Source organism: Panthera uncia (assembly GCF_023721935.1).
Source record: "Panthera uncia isolate 11264 chromosome B2 unlocalized genomic scaffold, Puncia_PCG_1.0 HiC_scaffold_25, whole genome shotgun sequence".
NCBI classification, from domain to species: Eukaryota; Metazoa; Chordata; class Mammalia; order Carnivora; family Felidae; genus Panthera; species Panthera uncia.
In genome coordinates, this window is record NW_026057581.1 from 1,661,382 (window position 1) to 1,667,375 (window position 5,994).

Below are 5,994 nucleotides of genomic sequence, written 5' to 3' on the forward strand. Positions count from 1 at the left end.
ACTCAACCCAATGAGCCACCCAGTCACCCCGAGAGTGGGGTTTTTAATCTATTTTGTTTATTGCTATATCCCCATGACCTAGAAAAATACCTAGCACATGGTATTGTTCAATAAATATTTGGTGAATAAATGAACACATAGATGTCAATTTAGGGACTCAGGATTGTATTAATACTTTGCATTGTAACAAATGCTAATATTCTACTTATGATAATTTGCCTTATATTTTTTCATGCACAAATTGCCTTCATAAGTCAAGGGAAGATTGTATCGTAAAAATGATGTTTCAAAAGAGGAAGCAACAATTACCTCTGGGATAGGAAGAATACTTTGGAACAAATGAAGACCTTTATTTTAGTACTTTCACCAAAATATAAATCCCAGATATATTATTGTTTAAATGTACTTTTTAAATGTTAGGATAAATTTAGATGATAATTATGTAAATAGTGGGAGGAAAAGTCATCAAAGAATGACTCCCAGGAAAGTTACTATAAAGAAGCAAGCATTGGATTTAACCCATTGAAAATTTATAGTTCTATGTTGAAACAAGTATTAATAAATATAAAAAAATTAGTAATTGGGAAAACATTTTGAATACATAGTACATAGATACACTTGCTCTATTATATGTTTGATGGTGATCTTTTGAATAAATAAGAAAAGTGTTGAACAGAGTAAAAGAAAAAAGAAATGGGTCAAGGACCCAGCGGCTTAAAGTAAGACATTTGCTCCTCACAGGTCTGTTGTTTGGCTCCGTTCTGCTGGGCTCAGCTGGGGTTGGCGGGGCTTTTGCTGTGTTATGTCTATGTCTCCACGTGTCTTCTCTTTCCAGACCAGCAGCCACCACGTATGCCCTTCTGCTGGTATGATGCAGATGGGCTGGAGAGCTTGGCCATGACTTTGAAAGCCCAGCTCAGAACCACACAATCCCCTTCCACCCACATCCACTGGTCAAATCAAGTCCTATTGCTAAACCCAGTGTCAGTGGATTGGGAAAGTATACCTCCTTTTTAGGGAGGACACAGCAAGGGCAAAAAAACAAAAACATAAAAAAAAAAAAAACAGAATATTCAGCTAAAAGTCTTTTAAATCATAAACACATTTTTTTTAATGTAGCAAGATAAAGTGGCCTCAGGATTATTTCAATAACCCAGAAATGTGGTCAGGGAGCCAGGTTTTCTGTGTTCTGTCCTTTCCTGTCTGTTGGTCTTTGTCCTGATGTTGTCAGAGGTCACAGCTGGCTTTCCCAGCTCACTCGCAGAAAAACAGCTAAGTAGGAAAGAACCTTCTCTGGAAACTCTTTCACCAGTAAGAAGAAGTCTTTTCCACAACCTCCAGTGGTTTCCCCTTCAACTAAACAGCGTAACTGGGTCACATAACTACCCTACCCATCTCTTTACTTAAGGGGAAGAGGATTGCCATGGCTGCCTTAGAAAAATCCGGATTCATCCCCTATACCAGGGCACTGCCATGCAACAGGAATTCTGTCACCCAGATGACGGAGAATGGCAGAGAGAGGCAACCCTCCACGTCTGCCAATACTGGTCAACATGTCAAACACTTTCTGGATGCTGGCTGGACGGAGAAATTCTTAGGGCTACAGCCTCTCAAGACAATGATTTAGAAATAAGCATGGAAACATTTAAAAACTTGGCAACATTTTACCAACAACTAGAATTTTTAGAAAATTATGTAACCTATGCCCCAAATCTAATTGTGAGATTAATATGTTAGGAGAGTTTATATTACTCTCCACAAAAGGAAATCATCCAGGAGCCAACTTCACAGGAACTGTTTAGTCAAGTAATGCTTCTTTGATACATTTAGATTCTAAGCAGTCTTTTTTTTTTTTAACGTTTATTTATTTTTGACACAGAGAGACAAAGCATGAACGGGGGAGGGTCAGAGAGAGGGAGACACAGAATCTGAAACAGGCTCCAGGCTCTGAGCTGTCAGCACAGAGCCCGACGCGGGGCTCGAACTCACGGACCACGAGATCATGACCTGAGCCGAAGTCGGACGCTTAACCGACTGAGCCACCCAGGCGCCCCTAACCAGTCTTAATAATAAAAATTTATATGTATTTTCTTCCATGGGAAACTGGTCAAAATACTGTATTAACTGAAAAAAGATTATAAAACAGTTTATGTAGTACAATCCTAAATTGGACATTGTATTTCATGTGTATTAAGTCTGAAGAGTTATTTCCTCAAAAATTTAACAGCAGATATCAAGACAGGGAATAGATTTTGCAAAGTCATTCAGTCATGAAGGCATCTAGGAATATACATTTGTAAGCTTAAAAAAGTACTCTAATTCAACTTTGGTTAAAATGAAATTTATTTTCAAAATTATAATCACAGTAGAATTTAATTTAAAAATCTTGAAAGAAGAAGGTGATGGGACGCCTGGGTGGTGCAGTCGGTTAAGCGTCCGACTTCAGCCAGGTCACGATCTCACGGTCCGTGAGTTCGAGCCCCGCGTCAGGCTCTGGGCTGATGGCTCAGAGCCTGGAGTCAGCTTCTGATTCTGTGTCTCCCTCTCTCTCTGCCCCTCCCCCGTTCATGCTCTGTCTCTCTCTGTCTCAAAAATAAATAAACGTTTAAAAAAATTTAAAAAAAAAAAAAAAAAAGAAAGAAGAAGGTGATGGTTTACTCAAGTGCTTTTGAAAATACAAAAAATCATTTTGTTATAAAGAAAGGGGAGAGGATTGGAAAATATTTCCATTCCAATTGCTACAAAAATATAGAGCATTTGCCAGGTGGAATTAAGGTCATATTAAGGTTTTATGTATATATAATTTAATACATATTAAGTACATTAATACATATTTATATAATTTATATGTATAAATATAACCATCTTCTCATCAACAAATTGAATTACTGGCTAATATATTTGCTGAGATGAGCAAGAAGCTGTCCTATTAAATTCAAGGATTTTAATAGTAATTGCCTAAATTTAGGACTTGTTAATAAAATATTTTGTCATAGGAAACTGTATTTATTAAAGATACATGTTTAAAAAATTGAGTTTGTTCTTTAAAGTTGTAAATTATGTTTTTTCCAACAAATTTCCATGCCAATCCTGGTTAATTAACCCACTATAAACTTACTGATCTTGTTATACTTAATTTCACAGATAAGTAAAGCCAGAAATTCTCTATGGGTTAGGAAAAGTATACTGTCCAAACCTTTTATAGAAATACAGATCTCGGGGTGCCTGGGTGGCTCGTTCGGTTAAGCGTCCAACTTCGGCTTGGGTCATGTTCTCGCGGTTTGTGAGTTCGAGCCCCGCGTCGGGCTCTATGCTGTCAGCTCGGAGCCTGGAGCCTGCTTCAGATCCTGTGTCTCTTTCTCTCTCTACCCCTCCCCTGCTCTCACTCTGCCTCTCTCTCTCAAAAATAAATAAACATTAAAAATTAAAAAAAAAAAAAAAGAAATACAGATCTCTCCTCTTTTCAAGGAGAAGGAAGTTTTCTTCATGTTGAAGGATAATCAACTGAAAACAACAGGTGTAGAAATGAAACCTTACATTATTTCACAAGGAACATACCTGTAATTATACATAGTAGCGGTTTCTTTAGAAAATTTAAAAATACCTGATTTTTACAAAGATACTTCCATAATATGTTCATACAAATTTTCCCTAATCCCCGTGTGGCCTATCTTTGACCTCGGGACAGCTACTGATGTTATTTCAGTGATTTAGGATCAAGACACAGGGAAGGTCTGTGTAGGAGGAACAGACAAAAAAAGATAACCTTTTTTGACTTGATAAGTTTGAGGCATTTGTTGGGAAAATCAGAGTTCCAACAAAAGGCTAAACTACAAATTTGGAGTTGGATGAAAGGTTTTGAACAGCATGAAACTCAGTAAGATTATCTAAAGGAGAATGAATGGAATGGTAGGAGAAATTCCTAGGACCAAGTTCTTGGAATCCTGTATGTAAGAGTCAGGTAGGAAAAGAGCGCTCAACAAGACGTGGGGAAGGAATCCTAAGAAGTAAGGAGAGAACTGGGGATAAGATTTTAACGGGAGCCAAGGAATGAGAGAGAGGCATGCAAGTGATTGTCAACTCTACAAAATGCTTGGTAAAATGAAAGTTGCTAAGAAGAACTCTTGGTAAAACAGGAGTCTGAAGGGAGCCTTTACAGACAGTCACCTCTGCACCATGGCCAGCCTGCTGCTGGGAAGTCTTTGCCTTCCCCTGCCCTGCCCTCGTCCAGCTGTGTGCTTGAGCCAGTGCTGTCACCTGATACAGATGCCCTGACCTGGCCAGGCTGACATGACCCGGCTCCTGGCTGCCTCTTCAAGGATTTTTGGATGTGGTGGAAAGGAAAGGATCAGGACACATCCTGGCTGTTGGTTTAAGCCCAGTCATAAACCTCGAGACCTTCTCTCTCACATAAAGATAGCTATTGTCCAGTAAAAGAGAATAAAGCTTGAAAGACACAAAACTAAACATTTTCAACACAAATAGGGAGGAGATGAGCAAACGAAGAAAACTTTAAAAGAAAAAAGAAAACTCCTGGGTTTTGAAAGTGAGAGATAATACTGGATTTTTGTCGTTGTGGTAGATGATTATTCAGAAGTATTTGCTGCCTCTTCCTGGGGTTAAAGATGATTACTCCCAGGGGCAAGGTTACTTCCTGGAGTACAATGATTACTCCCAGGGACAAGGTTACTTCCTGGGGTCAGTTGATTACTCCCCCTCCCCCCCATCTTTAATTGCCTCATTCACTTCACCCTGGATAATGGAATGTGAGCAGAATCGACAGGTTACTTTTGAGCAGCAGCAAACAAACAGTCCTTGATTTGGCCTTTTTTACTCCTCTGTCGAGAGAACATCAGTGCGTCAGGTAGAGGTGACCCCACCGCCCTAGGCTGGGTCACGATGGACAGAGGGCATGAGCAAGAACTAGACTGCTGCTTTTGTAGTCCCTAGGATTCCTGGGCTTCTGTGATCCACAACACTTGGAAAATGCTGTACTAACAATGTGGTTGGATGAGCGTCAGAAGAGGAGCTTAGGTCTTGACCCTGGTGTTTGCCTGAGTGAACCTGAACAAGTCCCTTACTTCATTGGTGTTGAATGTAAAATAGGGACAATAATGTGCTCAGCACCTTGGGGTTGCCATTCGAGTTCAAGGGGGAAATGCATTCATTCATTCATTCATTCATTCTCAAGTCAGCACACAGTTTGGTTTTGGCTGCAGGAGTAGAACCCAGTGATTCATCTCTTACATACAACACCCCCGCGCTCATCCCAACAAGTGACCTCCTCGATGCCCATCCCCCATTGTCCCCACCCCCATCAACCTTCAGTTTGTTCTCTGTATGTAAGAGTCTCTTACGGTTTGCCTCCAAAAGGGGAAATAAATTTGAAAGCTTTCAGTAAATTGTAAAGTGCTATAGAAGCGTGAGACATTTACAGTATTATTTTCACTTGAAGTCTGGACTCAGATACGCGGTCTGAGTGGCCTCATTTCAGCTCCTGGTTCAGCCACCGCAAGGCACACAAAGTGCCTGCATATGAATGAAACCAGCACGGAAAGTCCTGTTTCTCAAGACAAAACACAAGGTGGGGCGGGGGGAAGAGGTGAATTAAAGGGTACTTATTGAAGCTGGTATTTTGTTTGGCTCCGTGGCTTAGCTGGTTAAAGCGCCTGTCTTGTAAACAGGAGATCCTGGGTTCGAATCCCAGCGGGGCCTGGCCCCAACCTTTTAGCTGGGGAGGGGGCGCGCGGCGCTGGGGGCCACCTCCTGGGGTTGAGTCCACCCTTAAGAACAAGAAAGAGCTACCACCAGTTTTGAGGATTTTCTGGAACAAAGGTTTTTCTGACTCGGGCAGAGATTCGATAAACCGGGAACCGGTGATTGACGATTAAAAGCGGGGCGTCTTCGGGGCTATGCTGGCGCATCCGCTTGGACAAAAGAGCGCGCCGAGCATCCTGCAGAGGTCGTGAGGACGCGGCTCCTCCCCCCGGGGCC

The 5,994-nt window shown here is 41.2% G+C and overlaps 1 non-coding gene across 1 annotated transcript; it reads left to right on the forward strand.

Moving 5' to 3' along the window:
* The first annotated feature begins 5,641 nt into the window (after positions 1-5,641).
* TRNAT-UGU (transfer RNA threonine (anticodon UGU)) lies at positions 5,642-5,715 on the forward strand. The gene has a single exon. It is a non-coding gene; the product is annotated as a tRNA-Thr (tRNA).
* Positions 5,716-5,994: the final 279 nt, after the last annotated feature.